This window comes from Schistocerca serialis, chromosome 2, assembly GCF_023864345.2.
Source record: "Schistocerca serialis cubense isolate TAMUIC-IGC-003099 chromosome 2, iqSchSeri2.2, whole genome shotgun sequence".
Classification (NCBI taxonomy): Eukaryota; Metazoa; Arthropoda; class Insecta; order Orthoptera; family Acrididae; genus Schistocerca; species Schistocerca serialis.
In genome coordinates this window covers 841,575,677-841,591,286 of record NC_064639.1, presented here as the reverse complement: position 1 = coordinate 841,591,286, position 15,610 = coordinate 841,575,677, and positions in this window count along the sequence as shown.

The window sequence follows — 15,610 nt, the reverse complement described above, 5'->3', positions numbered from 1 at the left end:
ACATCATTCACCGTCATTCCACCGGACTGAAATTTAAACACTCTGATGGACATATGGGTGCTGTGACAGTCGCCCATGCTGGATTCGGTCTCCGGACATTGCGGGTGTTTGAGCTCCCTTTCGAGGTGCCTCAGGATGTGGTCATTGCCGCTTTCCAACCATATGGCACCGTCTTGGGTCACGTCGCGGAGAAGTGGCAAACATTTACGACCTACCCCGTATTAAATGGCGTCCGGCAAATAAAAATTGAGCTGACGAAATATGTCCCATTGTACCTGCTGATTGGCGGTGTGAGGGCCATCGTCATGTACGATGGACAGCCACGAACGTGCGCAGGATGTGGCCAGGAGGGACATGTACGTTCCGAATGCTTACACCGCCGTTTAATACAGACGCCGTTACGTGAAGAGACCCAGGCTTCGACGGTCACGTCCTTACCCATTGTGATGTTACAAAATAAAAGTGATGTTGTTATTCAATGGAAAGTTGGAAATTGAAATTTAGCTTACTGTTTTATCAATCACAATTGGCGTAAGAATCATGGATTGACCATTGTCATAAAATATTGCATTATGAGATGTGAATAGTTTTTTATTTGCAGTTTCACGTGGCTTGAGACAGTCACAACTAGCGTGCTATTGATTAAGAAATTGCGTTATCGTCTTTCTAATTACTTCATGATCGTAGATACCATTATACCCGGTTGTGAAGTTATTGTTATGACAAAACAATTTCCTAAGACACCAGAAAGTTCTTAAGGGCGCAAAAACAACTGTAACATCACACAAAAGGGAAATTCAATATTAAAGCTGAGGCAAGAAGACGATAAAACAGTTTTCTTTTTATCAATGTAACACGCACATTGGACTGCTGATCTTGGTGTCTGTAATATTAGCAAAATGCATAATTAAAATGAAAATAATACTGAGGAGATAATAGGAATGAGCACTGCTAAATGATTCAGTATTCCCAGAACAAATATTTATTATAACTAAAACATATATCGTACCTTAAGCTTAGTACTACAATGACGGTAGATTTTTATGTCCGTATCATGTCCATTGCGCGCTCTTTTATATATCCATTGTCTTCTTTGAGTCGCTCGTGCGTCGTCACGGTAAGTTATAACAGTTCTTTACACTTCACTCAAACTTAGACATAACACGTTTTTATACATTTAGTAAAAAATAGATCAGACTGCCACAAATCTGCGTCCGTCTTACTTGAGAAAAAACAGTACAAGTCTTTAGCGCTCAAGGCTTCATTTGTTCTCCAGCGAACAAAATAGTGAAGGATCGTATATCTATCCGTATTTTTCTGTTTTTATTGGCGCCCAAAGACGACGAATTACATCATTAGAAAATTCCACCGTCGCTATGCGACGCCTTATTATACGTTAATCATTATTTATAAACAAGTATTTGCCTTCTGGCTGAAAGTATTAACTACTCGTATTTGCTGTTTTAATGAAGTCAAAAATAGCGAATATCACATTGCCTCCCTTGAGGAGAGAGGGAATGCCGAAGGATTACCTCGATCCTCATGTCCCCATGAGATATTCGTGATTTTTGGTGTGACATTTACATAATGTTACTGGCGTACTATGTACGTAAATTGAAATTACATTTATAAACATATATCAGATATTTATCATTTTTCAAAATAAAGTTTTTCATTCTTTGTTCATCAGTCACTTTATTCCATAATACCAAGATTAACATTTATGTGCATATTTAAGTTTGGTCCATATTTGCTTATAACAATAAGTGAACGTTCATTTCGCACTTCAGGGGATAGAATTCAGAAATTACTTTCTCTTGAGCTTAACAACTAATACATGAGTACAGTGAGTGCTTATTTTCACTAAACTAGAGTGGACAATGTTCGACCATCTGTTGACTCATTGTGGTTCAATTACATTTTAATAACGTAGCACTACACTTCGTGATGCTTTCACTTTCTGTGTTAGCTGTCTACGGCGTTCATCATGCAGTACATCTGTCCTTTCCACTGTGGTGCCAGGAATTCAAGTGGCTTTACAATATGAAACAGAAGAAGTGGAAAATTATTAGTATAACTTACAACCTATTGGATACATTTGTTAAGGATCGGGACTGGTCTGGAGTTTAGGGTCTTCCTATAGTGCACATTCATTTTCTTTGTCCATCAAGAGACAGGATTATAATTCATTTTAGCAGCATTCAGGAGTGCCGGTATTAATGGCTTTAAGGCCTGAGTAATCTAACAATCTACTTCTCACTCATCTTAACTTCAACTCAAGAAAATTCTTTAATTTACGTATGAAAATGTAGTCACACAAGTGTACAAATGTCTTTCCTCCAGTATGTACGATGGAAGTCATGGCGGTTAGCAGTTTAAAGTTTGGATTGTTTCGTCACCCACACGTCAGCCACTCACAGCGGCTGCACAGTGTTGCGTGAGCTCCAATACTCTGTATCCGTTCGCGCTCAGGCTGTAACAGAGCTGCTGGTCGTCGATTGCTCCTTTTTTTTTGTGAACTTCGTATCACACGAGTGCATCGATACAAACACCTCGCGCGCGTTTTCCATCGGAGGAGCCGGACACTGAAGCTGCCTCCATACTTCTCTATCAACTGCCTCCCATGAGGCTCACAGGTAAGTGACGACGAATGTTTTAGCTGTCGCTGCACTTAGAACAACACTGAACTTTGCGTTGCACCTGTTGTCGTAGCCTTGACTTCTTTTTACACTTGCAGTACGACACTACCACTAATATACAGTGAACAGTTATGTTTATTATGCACGTCGCACTTTAGTGTGCATCTTCACACAGCATTCGTGCTTAGTTCCTTCGCCGATAGAGTTCATTTACAAAACAATCAATTTTGCAGGTTTCCTCCATTGGTACAGAAAGACTTATATTCTACTATTTACAAAAGATCACTTACGAGCTAATATTTACAATTAATAGTCACTCCTTTTGTTAAGTCCAGTGAACAACTGCTTTATGAATGGACTCTTTATATCTCAAGGTTTACTTTCACTAGTGAACCTAAAAATATTCTTTCAAACTTTCTTTTAAGGGCTCATCTCCTCATTATGAAAACTACAGATTTCGCAACACTCGTTGCATTTATTCTTTAGTGCACCCAAGATAATTTTCTACTGCCACGCAGCATATCTACTACTTAACGAGTACGCATTTAACGCTGAATCTTTTTTTTTGTGCTTTCCTTTGTGCTTGCCAAATTTTTTTTTTATAGTTGAGGGCAGACTGGATAACAGTAGGTCTTCCTCATCGCTTCATGTACTCAGCAATCGTTCTCTGTGAAAAAATAGGGTAACGCGTGTCTACTATTTTTTGCATGAATGCAATTACCGACAGTTCACTGGGTATACGCAACCGGTCCATAACAAACATTACCAAAGCTAGCGAAGTTCCTCACGCTACGTGTCTCATTTCTCATAAGCACTGCTTTGCCTCGAAGCACACGTGCCTTTTACAAGTCGACCCTTGGTCTGGGTTAATGAACCAGGATCAAAAGGAACGGGCACAAGGAAAATGGATTTCATAAGAGGAGTGTCTTAGGAGACATTTTTGCATGTAAATAAAATTATCATAATAAACATAGGTACATATATAAATTTCAACCTCTTTCATTACAGCGTGCTTTGCTACTTCTACGTCTTACTCTGGTTATAGTCAGTATTAAGTTTAAATATCACTGCATTGCTTGTTCTTTAGATTAGCCTTCAATTAGGGTATTGAATGGTCGCTAGATTACACTACAAATCTTCTGAAGATCTTTACTTGGACTTAGTTATGATACACGGGGCTTGCTGTGTGGTTAATTAGTACCTTGATTCTACTGAAATCAATTCGTCAGCTAACATTCCTCATATACTCTTTACATTGGGCTCAGATCACAGGGACATAGTTTACTTTCATAGCAATTAATGGCCTCGTGGAGTACTTACGCTACATTATTGATGCTTCATGGTTTGCCTCTATTTGTACTGTATTTCACCTAACTTAGTTTACTACAGCTTATTGTCTCCTTGCGTGAACACATGTGGGTTACCACTTGTTTTTCCATTTAACAGCACGCTTTAACTGAACTTTAAGCTATTTCTTCTACTCCTGTCCACTGTCTGGACTGTTTGAACATGTACCTTTTTTTTAAGCAGGTAATTTGGGCTTTTACAACAGAACTTCAAGTACTTACATTACTAAAAATAAATCTATAAATCTTCTTGTACCTTGAGAGAAGTGCTTATTTACGCATCCTCCTTCATTTCTCACCTTTACATATTTATATAGATCCTGGCAATCACCTTGCAAGCGCATTTTTTTTATACTAAATTAAAGCTAAATTGAAATTCTTTCTGCAACCTTAATTTCCTGCTTCAGCTTGTTGAAGAAATATCAGTTCATGTCCATCACTATAAACAATTTTTCCATACATAGCATTTAATACTTAAAGTTTACATGTAGTAGCCGTTACCATGTAGTCAGTGCGCTGTTCAACACAATACTTATCATTAACAGTTCACACAAGGAAATTTCCAGTAAGCAAGAGGTAAGAAACCAAAACAGATTCTATCTGCAGTTGGATCTGTGTCTGTAAACTAACTCTTTGTTTCAATGGACCTGTCGCTCCCGATATGGAGCAGCCCTGAATCGGCAATGATAAAACTTTTGAAACGGAAGACACCTGTCTGAAGAGACATGGTGACATGACATTGATGTTTGCTCCTGTATCAACAACGGCTGTGAAAGGAATGTTGGCAATAGAAATCTTAATCGAAGCCTGGACCTGTTCATCATAAATGTTGTTAATGTCTTGAGCTTCTTTGTCACGTGCAAGATCATCTCGTAAGTCGGTCTCATGGTCGTACCGTATCGCATTAACATACTCAGAATCAGAGTATTCGTTAGTACCCCCACTGGAACTGGCAGCGACCGCTAGGAGGCTGAAAGGCGCTGCCTCTAATTTTCCGCAGGATGTTTAACCTGTTTGTCATTCATGGCCTTAAGTGTTTGTTCCGTTTCATATTGGCGCTGGTTATGTGGTACAAATGCCGGTGTAAAGGGGTAAAATCCACTGGGTGCATTCACTTGTGAATAGAATACTTGAGACGGCTGCTGTCGCCCGATCTTTTGGTTGCCGGCAAAACCATTTCCTTGTGAAGGAAAGTTCGCATTTGGTGCCGTTTGAAAATTGTTCCGCGTTCCTCTATCCTGTGAAAAGTTGTTCTGATGTTGTGCTGGGTAGCCTCCGCCTTGCCCATGCCACTTGCTATTTTTCGACCTATAACTTTGATTGTACACTGGCCTATTTGAAAAATTACCAATCGTTTGTGGAGAATTTCCATACTGCTCAGGCGCAGAATTAAAGGGTGGGTTTCCGTACGGATGTTGTACCTGGTGGTTATAAATTGGGTGGTATCTCTGCTGATTACTGTAATTGGTTTTCTGTTTCCGTTTAAAGTTATTGCCGTTTGCGTTTTCATAACGGCTGGCAGGTTGGTACCCGCGATCACAGTAGCGCACTCTCTCCTTCGGCGCATTGTTGTCCGCGTGCGATGCATTCTGCTGGCTGCCAGGGAAGAATTTGCCGCTGCCAACCTTGGAGCGCACATCCTCGCTAATTAAATCTAAGGAATCCAGCACAGAAAGGAATACATCCGTGTCTTCTTCGGACACATTTACTAGTTTCTCTCTAATAGACACAGGGAGTTTGCTTTTGAGAATCATAATTACGTCCTTGGAAGAAATCGGGGAATCCCAGAATTTAATTTTTGCTAGATACTTCTCGAAGTATCGCCGGAGACTTCCACGCTTCTCATTGAAAATTTCCGCACCATACACCTCCTTCCTTAATCTTTGCTGTACCCCATTACTCCAAAATTTTGCCAAGAACATTTTCTCAAACTCTTCATAATTCCTACACGTGTCTACCATTTCCGTTCCCCATAATGCTGCATCACCAGAAATAAGGTCAGTGACGAACTGAATACGCTGTCTGTCTGTCCAGCTCCTGGGAAATATGCCGGAAAAATTCTTTAGGAACACGATGAGGTGTATTTCTCGCTTCTGCGGATGAAAAACAGGAAAAGTGCGATGCTTAATCACACTTTCCTCTTGCATTAAACTTACAATTGTGGGCGGATCATTTATTTTCCCTACTCGGGACTCAACAGGACTGTTGTTTTGCATGTAATCAGGCGGTGAACGATAAGGAGTTGACTGACATTCGTCACCGTCTAAAGAGTTGTTCCCTATAGTTTGCGTATGCGTGTGCGGATTTTCTACCCAGTTTCTCAGCATTCTGACTTCGTCCACTACTTGCTGCCTCCACTCGGGAAGATCCCGTGTAAGTGTCCTCCGAATCTGTCCCAATTCAGAAACCACTGTGTCTCCCGACTTACCAGGATCAGCTAAGATTTCATAAGTTACATCCTTGACAGTCTCCCTAAGCTCCTCCCTGACCTTCTTTTCGATAAAAATATCTTTACCGTTTATCCATTCACCGTAGTGTTCCGACAATGCCTCCGCGTGTGCTTTCACGGTGCTCTTAACCTGTTCTTCAATATTGATTGAGTCTATCTGCCTCGACAGATCCTCCACTACACCTTCAATGTCAGATACTGCATTTCTAACTGAGTTTATTTCTTCGGTAGCTGCCTGAATTTTTGTGTTTAATGTTCCAGATACTTCAGCTATTTCACTTTTCACCTGTTTCTGCATTTTCTGAATTTGATCACTGATCTTAGTTTGCACCTCACCGAAATGGGTATTTAATTCAGCCGTAATTTCTTTATGCAGATCTGTTTTGATTGTGCCTAGCTGTGTTTTTAATGATTCGCTTACAGCATCTAATCGGACGTTAACAGTCCCATTTTGTATTTTTACTGATTCGCTTACAGCATCTAATCGGGCGTTAACAGTCTCATTTTGTGTGTTTATAGTCTCATTTACTGCGTCAAACTGATGTTTCAGCATTCCCATTAACGCACCGAGGTCATTTGTAGCTGCAGCGGGAAGAGTTTGGACTTTAGGGTCACTTTCCCCTGTTACAGACATGGTTAGTTCAGTTTCCACACGGGAACCTACCGTTCGCGATCGTAAAGGGTATGGAATACTATTAACGTCTTCACTCCCGTCTCCTGTTGTCACCTGTCGCTGTTTACTATCTGCCATTTTCGTCAGTAAATCACGTGCTACGCAAGGCTTTCGTCGTTTGACAGTGGCGTGGTGAGTCCGCTAAGAGCACCGCTCTCGCGTGAGCAACAAATGAAATTCTATCTGGCGAGAAGACAAGATGGAACCTAAACGTTTCAGACAAATGAATGAAGATGCTCTTCACTGCAAATTGCACACACTATCCACCATGTTGAAAATGTATTACAGCTATACTAACAATGGGGAGAAATAATTTCTATTATCAGACTACGAAGAATTTTACTTTGAAAGATAAAATAAAGCAGATTTTCTATAGCGGGGAGGAGATAGAAAGGATGTGGATCGACTTGGAAAAGCAACGTTGCTACTGAAGCACTACGCTGCGTATGCAAAATTCTGACTTACTTTTTGATGGCTTGGTTACCGCTATGTTGTCTCAGCAAATTCGCGTCTCTTTTCTTTTCCTTTCTCTCGATAATTAAACTGCGTTATTGACCAGCATATTTTCCGTCATTCTCACAGAGATGATGTGTACATGAAACGACAGAACATTTATTAACACAAGCACATAGAAAATTTTCCAAGAATTTGAACGAATTTTTGGTCAAGTCCCTGTTCGGTCGCCAAGTGTGATGTTACAAAATAAAAGTGATGTTGTTATTCAATGGAAAGTTGGAAATTGAGATTTGGCTTAGTATTTTATCAATCACAATTGGCGTAAGAATCATGGATTGACCATTGTCATAAAATATTGCATTATGAGATGTGAATAGTTTTTTACTTGCAGTTTCGCGTGGCTTGAGGAAGTCACAACTAGCGTGCTATTGATTAAGAAATTGCGTTATCGTCTTTCTAATTACTTCATGATCGTAGATACGATTATACCCGGTTGTGAAGTTATTGTTATGACAAAACAATTTCCTAAGACACCAGAAAGTTCTTAAGGGCGCAAAAACAACTGTAACATCACACAAAAGGGAAATTCAATATTAAAGCTGAGGCAAGAAGACGATAAAACAGTTTTCTTTTTATCAATGTAACACGCACATTGGACTGCTGATCTTGGTGTCTGTAATATTAGCAAAATGCATAATTAAAATGAAAATAATACTGAGGAGATAATAGGAATGAGCACTGCTAAATGATTCAGTATTCCCAGAACAAATATTTATTATAACTAAAACATATATCGTACCTTAAGCTTAGTACTACAATGACGGTAGATTTTTATGTCCGTATCATGTCCATTGCGCGCTCTTTTATATATCCATTGTCTTCTTTGAGTCGCTCGTGCGTCGCCACGGTAAGTTATAACAGTTCTTTACACTTCACTCAAACTTAGACATAACACGTTTTTATACATTTAGTAAAAAATAGATCAGACTGCCACAAATCTGCGTCCGTCTTACTTGAGAAAAAACAGTACAAGTCTTTAGCGCTCAAGGCTTCATTTGTTCTCCAGCGAACAAAATAGTGAAGGATCGTATATCTATCCGTATTTTTCTGTTTTTATTGGCGCCCAAAGACGACGAATTACATCATTAGAAAATTCCACCGTCGCTATGCGACGCCTTATTATACACTCCTGGAAATGGAAAAAAGAGCACATTGACACCGGTGTGTCAGACCCACCATACTTGCTCCGGACACTACGAGAGTGCTCCACAAGCAATGATCACACGCACGGCACAGCGGACACACCAGGAACCGCGGTGTTGGCCGTCGAATGGCGCTAGCTGCGCAGCATTTGTGCACCGCCGCCGTCAGTGTCAGCCAGTTTGCCGTGGCATACGGAGCTCCATCGCAGTCTTTAACACTGGTAGCATGCCGCGACGGCGTGGACGTGAACCGTATGTGCAGTTGACGGACTTTGAGCGAGGGCATATAGTGGGCATGCGGGAGGCCGGGTGGACGTACCGCCGAATTGCTCAACACGTGGGGCGTGAGGTCTCCACAGTACATCGATGTTGTCGCCAGTGGTCGGCGGAAGGTGCACGTGCCCGTCGACCTGGGACCGGACCGCAGCGACGCACGGATGCACGCCAAGACCGTAGGATCCTACGCAGTGCCGTAGGGGACCGCACCGCCACTTCCCAGCAAATTAGGGACACTGTTGCTCCTGGGGTATCGGCGAGGACCATTCGCAACCGTCTCCATGAAGCTGGGCTACGGTCTCGCACACCGTTAGGCCGTCTTCCGCTCACGCCCCAACATCGTGCAGCCCGCCTCCAGCGGTGTCGCGACAGGCGTGAATGGAGGGACGAATGGAGACGTGTCGTCTTCAGCGATGAGAGTCGCTTCTGCCTTGGTGCCAATGATGGTCGTATGCGTGTTTGGCGCCGTGCAGGTGAGCGCCACAATCAGGACTGCATACGACCGAGGCACACAGGGCCAACACCCGGCATCATGGTGTGGGGAGCGATCTCCTACACTGGCCGTACACCACTGGTGATCGTCGAGGGGACACTGAATAGTGCACGGTACATCCAAACCGTCATCGAACCCATCGTTCTACCATTCCTAGACCGGCAAGGGAACTTGCTGTTCCAACAGGACAATGCACGTCCGCATGTATCCCGTGCCACCCAACGTGCTCTAGAAGGTGTAAGTCAACTACCCTGGCCAGCAAGATCTCCGGATCTGTCCCCCATGGAGCATGTTTGGGACTGGATGAAGCGTCGTCTCACGCGGTCTGCACGTCCAGCACGAACGCTGGTCCAACTGAGGCGCCAGGTGGAAATGGCATGGCAAGCCGTTCCACAGGACTACATCCAGCATCTCTACGATCGTCTCCATGGGAGAATAGCAGCCTGCATTGCTGCGAAAGGTGGATATACACTGTACTAGTGCCGACATTGTGCATGCTCTGTTGCCTGTGTCTATGTGCCTGTGGTTCTGTCAGTGTGATCATGTGATGTATCTGACCCCAGGAATGTGTCAATAAAGTTTCCCCTTCCTGGGACAATGAATTCACGTTGTTCTTATTTCAATTTCCAGGAGTGTACGTTAATCATTATTTATAAACAAGTATTTGCCTTCTGGCTGAAAGTATTAACTACTCGTATTTGCTGTTTTAATGAAGTCAAAAATAGCGAATATCACACCATCACCTACGCCAAGGTTGCACAGGACCCCCGTCGTACTAATCTCGATTGCGCCAGCAGCATAGTCAACGCCACCCGCCGCAGCACAACGCGCCGGGACACAAGCACGACGTCACCTCCAGTGCTCGCTTCAGGACCGTCCGGGTTGCAGACCGAAACCGATGTTCCTGTTGGAACCATGGACGTCGACCTCGGTGTCGTGCCGACGTCTGCCTTTGTCCAGACGGGTTCGGCGTCCGACGACGGGCGACCACATTCTGATTCAGAAGGCCACATCAGAAAACAACGGTCGCCTCGCAAACACAGGAAACGACAACGAACGCCTTCCGATGACGCCCTTTCTCAGACGGCCCCGCGAGATGTCGACCTGATGTCTGACGGTGATCTCCCACATTGCGTCCAGTCACGCGATGTGGCAGCAACAGGCGCCCCTCCTGTGACGCCTACTCTCCCAGCCAGGGACGTGTCCTCGCCGTTATCAACGAATGATGACTGCGGTCCCCCTGCCACTCATGTTGCGGAATCCACAACACCCGTTCCGGAAGTACATGACCGTCACATGTCCACGTCGTCAGCTTCCTGGGCCGATGACGTTGAAGAAGAAGTGGAACAGACTGCCAGCGTGTCTGCACAGGAGTCCACCTCGACGACACTGGGGCTGGCGTTGGTTCAAATGGCTCTGAGCACTATGGGACTCAACTGCTGAGGTCATTAGTCCCCTAGAACTTAGAACTAGTTAAACCTAACTAACCTAAGGACATCACAAACATCCATGCCCGAGGCAGGATTCGAACCTGCGACCGTAGCGGTCTTGCGGTTCCAGACTGCAGCGCCTTTAACCGCACAGCCACTTCGGCCGGCTGGGGCTGGCGTCCCGCCAGTAATTATCACCACTGCGGCACCACTGGCGGGTCTTCGCCTGCCGGCTACTTCTACCGCACGTTCTGCAAATACTGAGGATGGCCGCACACAGCCATATCGTATCGCCACGATGAATCTTGCCACCATTCGTGCCCCCCATCAACTGGCCATGTTCAGAGACACTATTTACTCTGCGGATGTGGATATAGCACTCCTACAAGAGGTGTTTGTGGCTGACTTCCTAGTTCCCACCGGATACAACGCCCATGTTTCCCCCGCATCCGATACCGGTAGCGGCGTCGCCATCCTGCTACGCGACGGACTCCCTGCAGAGGACGTCATCTACCTCCCCACTGCGCGAGGTATGGCCCTCACACTGTTCGGCGTGCGTATTATTAATATCTACGCTCCGTCCGGCACTGGCCGCCGTCATGACCGACAAACTTTTTCTGCCGAAAGCGTCACACCCCTCTTCACCGGTCCGCAGGACGATTTGGTACTCGGTGGGGATTTTAACTCGACACAAGAACCCGCCGACCAACTCCAGCGACATTCCCCTTGTGCATCTCTCTCAGTGGTCATCGACCGTCTACGACTTGTTGACACATGGAAGAAGCTCCACGGAATTCAACCGGGCTATACTTCTACACCTCTCACTCGTCAAGCCGCATAGATCGCATCTACGTTACCCGCTCCCTTGCTGATGGCACACGTCATGCGGACGTCTGGCCCTTGGCCTTTTCAGACCATGATGCGTACCTCTGTGACGTCACTCTCGCCCGACAGCTAGTGTGGCATAGTCGTGGTCTGTGGAAACTCAATGTGGCTCACCTGACCTCCTCAGACTGTCGCCGTATGGTCGAAGAAGCTTGGGCACGCTGCCACCATCGTCGAGAAGCCTATGACTCCACCTTATCATGGTGGCTCTCCTGTGCAAAGCCGACCCTCAGGAAGACTCTGATGAGTTATGGGAAGGAATTAAAGACGTGGCAAACTCATACCCTGCACTTCTACTACAACATTCTACGTGACTGTACGACGATGCCTTTCTCGCCAGCCCGGCAGTCGATGGTCCATCGCAGGAAGGCGCAGATCTCCTTGATCATGCGGCGTAACTTGGAAGGCACTGTAGTCCGTTCTCGAGCTTCTAATCGCATCCCTCAAGAACGTCCGTCGATGTTCCACGTCCTTCAGGAAAGACAACGACGACGACGAGCTCTGATCCAAGTCCTCACTGATGTGGAAGGGCGCCGGCACGACACCCAACAAAGCATCGGTCGTACTCTCCATGCTCATTTTGCCGGGCTATACGCAGCCGTACCGCATTCTGCAGCACTGATCACAGAAGTCGCTCAGCTTACTACGAAAACTCTTCCGGAGGATGCAGTGCATGACCTCCAAGACGACGTAACCACAGATGAAGTGGTTGACGCTATCAAGGCGGGTTCCGATAACAGATCTCCTGGACCTGATGGTATACCCATCGAATTTTACAAAAGTTTTCACTATTTGTTGGCTTCCATGTGGACGGCAATCGCACAAGAGCTGATGTCACCGATGGCAGTGGTCCCGAGCACCTTTCTAGGAGGCATTATTATCCCCGTACATAACCCGCGCGGGTTATCGAGGATCCAGGACTATCGACCAATTACTTTGCTCAACAGCGACATGAAAATATTCACACGGCTACAGGCATCGCGACTCAGGAAGGTCGCCCGTTACGTCACATCCTGCGACCAGACTTCCCTAGGAGGCGACGACAACACCCGTACGGCCCTTTGCCGTTACAAGGACATGATAGCATTAGCGCATTATCAGCGTCTCCCTGGCGCCCTGGCTTCACTGGACTTTAGCCAGGCTTTCGACCGTGTTGACCACTTCTATTTACGGACAGTTCTTCAGCATATGGGATTTCCTGGAGGTATTGTCACAGTGGTTATGCGCCTGTTGAGTAGTGCAACCTCTAAAATCATGTACAATGGTCGCCTTACACCGTCCCTGGTCATCGCACGATCTGTACGACAAGGCTGCCCTCTTTCCACGATTTTGTATGCTTTCGCCTTGGAACCCCTGCTCCAGGGCATGCGCCAACGTTTGGAAGGCATGGCTGTGCAAGGCCACCGTTTTTGTTGTACAGCCTACGCAGACGACATAGTACTATATCTGTGCAGTGAAGATGAAGTACGAGCAGCACTGACATTGGTGGCGACCTACGGCGAAGCTTCGGGGAGCTGCCTCAATGTGTCAAAATCCAAGGTCCTGCTCATTGGTGAGGGCTTGCCGGAGAGATGCGCTGCCCCCCTTAGTGTCGCCGCCACCATACGGTGTCTTGGACTTGATTTCACAGCAGACCTGCGCCGCTCAGCGACTATCAATGGTAGACGCTTGCTACAGACAATCAGAGCAAATCTCGCAGATCACCTGCTACGAGCTCTCGACGTTATCCAACGCGCGCAATACGTGAACATGTATCATGCTTCCCGTATACCACACGTGGCTCAAGTACTACCAGTCCCAAATCTCCTGGCGCGACGACTGTTGATGGCTTTCGGCTCCTTCGTCAGCTCGGGGATGTTATTCAGGGTGCAGTATGAATGGCTTGCACTGCCACGAGATCGTGGCGGGGTGGGACTCATCCACGTGCCGACTCGTGTCAAGGCACTGTACGTCAGCTCCCAACTAAAACTTTGGCATCGTTGCCCGCAAAGCCTTACTAACCTCCTGCTCCACAACTTTGCACCGGCCTCCTTGTCCGCCCCGGTATTGGTATCGACCATTCCAACCCCCTTTTATTACATCCAACGATTTTTCCTGGAGTTCAGTTATATCTACCGGTCCTTACCTCTTACACGTTTGTACCTCACGAAAACAGTCTCCGAATTGTTACAACAGTGCCGCCCGTCCAACCCCGTCGAACGTAAGTATCCACAGTACGTGTGGCGACACATATAGAAGGCGATCCATGCGCGTTTTCTTGAATCAGACGTTCAATCAGTGTGGTACATCACCGTGAATACCAAACAAGTTAACCGAGATCGTCTGCACCGCATCCATCTCGCCGATTCATCCCTCTGCGCCCACTGTGGAGTGGATGACACGGATGTCCACCGGTGCCACTGTGGCACAGCGTTCGACGTCTGGACACTTGCGTGGCGAATTTTGGCGTTTCTTACTCGCCAGACACCGGCTCAGATCGACGTCCACATGCTTTTGTACCCCGATAAGAATTTCTACCCCTCCGCCAAAACTCACTCTGTGACTTGCATCTGTGGCCACACGATCCGCTATCTTTTTACTTCTGGCGACAAGTCTAGGATATTGGACTTATCTCAACGAACGACACTGCGTCCTGATACGCAACCCACGCTATAAACAATATTTTTCCAATTTCTTACGGAGCACTTTCGATGACCCACCTAGTAGCTGGAACGTCCAAGCCCTGAGAAGCTGAAAACTGTATAAACCGAACCGAAATGAATAGATCTGCTACCCAGAACCCACACCTACGCCATGCACACTGGACTCGCATTCGGGAGGACGACGGTTCAATCCCGTCTCCGGCCATCCTGATTTAGGTTTTCCGTGATTTCCCTAAATCACTTCAGGCAAATGCCGGGATGGTTCCTTTGAAAGGGCAAGGCTGATTTCCTTCCTCATCCTTCCCTTACCCGAGCTTGCGCTCCGTCTCTAATGACCTCGTAGTCGACGGGGCGTTAAACACTAATCTCCTCCTCCTCCTCCTACGCCATGAGAAGACACGTTTGGACGAGCTGGCATGCTGTAGGCGGATACACTCCAGGAGCTCCTGTAAGAACTGGACTTTAACTACAAGTCGCACGACGACGTTAATTATAAAAAAAATTAAAAAATTAAAAAAAAGATGGTAGAGCACTTGCCCGCGAAAGGCAAAGGTCCCGAGTTCGAGTCTCGGTCGGGCGCACAGTTTTAATCTGCCAGGAAGTTTCATACCAGCGCACACTCCGCTGCAGAGTGAAAATCTCATTCTGGAAACATCCCCCAGGCTGTGGCTAAGCCATGTCTCCGCAATACCCTTTCTTTCAGGAGTGCTAGTTCTGCAAGGTTCGCAGGAGAGCTTCTGTAAAGTTTGGAAGGTAGGAGACGAGGTACTGGCAGAAGTAAAGCTGTGAGTACCGGGCGTGAGTCGTGCTTCGGTATCTCAGATGGTAGAGCATTTGCCCGCGAAAGGCAAAGGTCCCGAGTTCGAGTCTCGGTCGGGCACACAGTTTTAATCTGCCAGGAAGTTTCATTCCTGCCAAGTCTTTCTGCAGTGTCGCTTGAGGAACATCCAGCCTCTCGTATCGGTATTACAAGATCTCATTCAAACAGTGAGTTGTTGGTAATGACGTCTTCACGACGTAAAGGCAATCTTGACTTACATTGACTCACTACGCCTAATCTCAAAGGTAACGACTGTTACAGCGTGTATTTAAGGCAAACCTGATTTTCATTCTCATAGA